Genomic DNA, 3,825 nt, shown 5'->3' on the forward strand with positions numbered 1-3,825 from the left:
TCAACAACACTCAAATTGCACCCTAGGGTCACTGTTCACAGTGCAATTAGGATGTCGTTGCAAATTAGTCTCCAAAGGTACTTCTTCTGCCATCATATCATGAGGAGATTGTTCCGGGATGACACTTTGCCATAAACAGGAAGAGCGAAGGTGACCGTACCTTCCACAATTAGTACATACTGTATTCAAACCTTCATATTCTACACGCTGCTCATAGTCATCCAAATCAAAACGAGCAATGAGTGGCTGCATCAGCCTAATCTCCACACATACACGTGCGTATTTACCACGATTAGCAAAAGCAGTATTATCGTCAACTTTAATCGGTTTGCCAATAAAAACATCTTGATTGCAGTAAAATAAAGGTATCTGAGGGAGATGAATTGATAAGCCCAAAATATACCTAAAATAACATGCATAAATATGTCAATTTCATATAAAAAATACATTAATTATATTATTTTGGAAAGATTTCAAGTTGGTATTTGTTATTTGTGTGTAAGGTGTTAATTATTTAGGAAAAATCCAAATAGGAGCAAAAATGGAGTAGAAATGAGTGAGAAATCAAGCTTTTGTGAATATCATGTACGAGAATCAGAAGTCGCATCAGAGAATTGAAGCACACAACAAAGGAAGAAGAAGAAAAGTTTCTGTCACGATCAAGATTATCAAAATCTCGATCGCGACACGCGCCCCAGCAGCCAACAACGCGCGATTCCTTCCCTCATTCCTCTTCCCTAGATCACGTACGAGATTCTTGAAATCTCTACAGTGACAGCGAAGCTATTCAGCATATTTAACATGTTTATTTCTCCAAACGACGCATCCTTTCATCCGGATAGAGGCAACTCTTCACCAACGGACACGTCTCTTCAGCGTAGCCTTTGGAATATTAAATAGAAGAAGAATTCAGAGTTCAAATGTTAGAAATTTGTTACACAAACTTGTTAAACAAAGTTACAAGTTGTAAAAATAGTTATAGATACAATATACATATTTTATTGTTTACATTAGAGTTTACTCAAGTCCAATTTATGCTTCGTAGACAATTGGAAGATTGCTATTTCGAGGATTCAGCGAGAAGAACCAGTGTTGGGGGCGACCCATGGTTTGACAAACCTACAAAGTTGAGTAAAGGATTAATAACCCGGAACTCTTCCTAGTCAAATGCCATTCAAACTTCTTCTTCTATGTTAACTTGAGATGTTTCAACTCAAACTAATGAATATCCTTTAATTCAATTCCATCTATACTGTTGTTTCATTCTAAAGTTTGATCTGTCTAGCGACATTCTTTAAGTAGTTCTAACGGGTGTTTCATGCAAAGTATTTATAAAATATCTTGGTATTTTTCATGCTAACTTGTTGGGCACTTAAGCAAATTCGGATTTATATTTGGTCATTACGAGAGATCGATTAATCGGATATAAATACCGCATTTGATTAAGGTAATCAATCAAAAGTGAAAAGAAAGATTGATTACAGTTCAATGCTTTTAAATTGAGTAAATTGATAATTTGTTATATCTTTCTAAACAAATCAAAGTTATAAGTTGTGTTTTCGCTTAGTATAAATAAGACTTGAAATGAACTTTAATCTAAACATAATTTCTATAAATTGTAATATTAACTATAACCAAAATTAGAATTAGAAACCTTTTTAAACCATTTAACGATTTTTTCTATTAACCCGAGAAAACGAATTTAATCAGAATTGTAGTTTTTATTACCAAAACGTTCCCTATGGGATCGATATCTTTTTATTAATACAAGAGATATCATGCACTAGCAGAAATCGCGCAACACGAATCCAAACCAACGTTGACTCAATAAGAGCATCAGAGGGCGAGAAGGACGGTGACCAAGTCCTAACATTCAGATAAAATCCCTGAATTAGCCACGGTCCATCCATAATCATGTGTTCTCTATCAAAAGGATCATTGAATTTAACCACATAATAGTCATTCCCCAATTCCATCATCTTGAACGTTCTAATTGGTTTCCACATATCAGTTACCCTTCGATGAAGAGCCATGTAACCCAGGTTTTTACCAAGTAGTTTAATAATTAAGGCCTGCTCCCATTGAACCATCAATTGCTGCTTAAGAGTTGAGTCTAGGGATACCTTAGGGTAAAGCATATTAGCCGCATCAACCTCAATCCTAATCTTCCTTGATTCACGCAAATTCTTGCTGGTGCGAGAGTCACGGAGAACTTCTTTATTCAAGAACAAATCTCTCTAGTTCCGATGTGGAGGAGGAGGGATTGTATTAGAGCTATGTGGAATAGGGTCAGGGGGTGCAGAGGGCGGTCAGAAAGCAGAAACGGATGGCAAGGTTGCCACAGAGAAGGCTAGTGTGGATGGAGGAGACAATAAATTTGAAATTTCAAAGGAGGAAAAATCTTTCAATATCATTCAAAGATTTAGTCTTTAGATTTTCTCACGTTTTTCTATTTTATTATCAATTCTATTATTTTATTTTAAATAATCTTTTTAATTTTGATTTTTAACTATTTGACAACTCATAAAAAAAAGCTCAATAACACCTTTTCTCATTTCTCTCTGCTTCCGGTATTATTTTTAACTATTTCATTTTATATTAATTAATACCCACATAATGATAATTAATACATACTATCACATTTTTCTATTTTATTATCAATTCTATTATTTTATTTATTTAAATAATCTTTTAATTTTGATTTTTAACTATTTGACAACTCACCAAAAAAGATTTCTTTCTGCTTCCGATATTTATTTATAGTATAGATTTGATAACTCATAAAAAAAGACTTCAAAAGACTTCTCCTCATTTTTCTCTGCTTCCGATATTATTTATAGTATAGATTGGATATTAATTTGTATAAATTAAATTAATACATAGTTATATGTATGTAATTTTATTTTAGATTATGTTAATTCTTTTTGTTAATTTGATTGTTAAGATAATTAGATTATCTTAAATTAAAATTAACTAATAAAATCTTTAAATAAAATTAAAGGGATAATGGGGAAGATTTTTAAGGGAAAACTACCCACTCCTATCCCATTTAATTAGGAATTTCACCCCCTCTCCTAACTCTCTTGTTGAATTCAGTTTTTTTTTACATTACAAAAGAAAAAGAAAACAAAAAACTCTATGTTCTTCATCCTTGAAGCAAAAACTAATTCGTGTACTACACAATTTCGACTAGAAGGTTGATTTGAGTACGAGGATTTGATTCCTGTCAATGGCGAAATAGAGGGAGTTTGCATCTCAACTCATCTATGTCGTTCAGGGAACCTTCTTGCTCCATCTTTTGGTGAAAGATATTTTTCTTAACCTTAATCTTAACTGCATATGGTAGATCCTTGTGGATTGGTATTTTATTTGCTTATAACCGTTAAAGGCATGTTAAAACTCCATCCATCAATACGTAGGTCAAATGAGGTTGAATCAACACATGCAGAAGTGTAGACTCTCTTTTGTAAAATCTTAACCCGAAGCAACTTTGATTCACCACCCGTGTATGTTATGGCTTTTCCCTCTGTTTTCTATTGACTGTTCCACGTGATCACACACAAAACATGGCCAGTTGACATACTGCTACTGTTGAGAAACAAACACATCGTCAAAATTATATTTAAAGCAAAGAGTAAAAAATATCATATCATTTTCGCAAGTCAAACAACTGGGAACCAGAGCAAAAAACTTCAAAAACAATTTGCGCTGAGAACTCTTTTCTCATAAACCAAAAACCTCCGCACTACGAAGGCTTTTGCTTCGCAGTTTATGATTCTGCAGAGCAAAGTCGCAAAATACGAATCCATCGGGTTAAATAAACCC

Source organism: Euphorbia lathyris, chromosome 2 (genome assembly GCF_963576675.1).
Source record: "Euphorbia lathyris chromosome 2, ddEupLath1.1, whole genome shotgun sequence".
Lineage (NCBI taxonomy): Eukaryota > Viridiplantae > Streptophyta > Magnoliopsida > Malpighiales > Euphorbiaceae > Euphorbia > Euphorbia lathyris.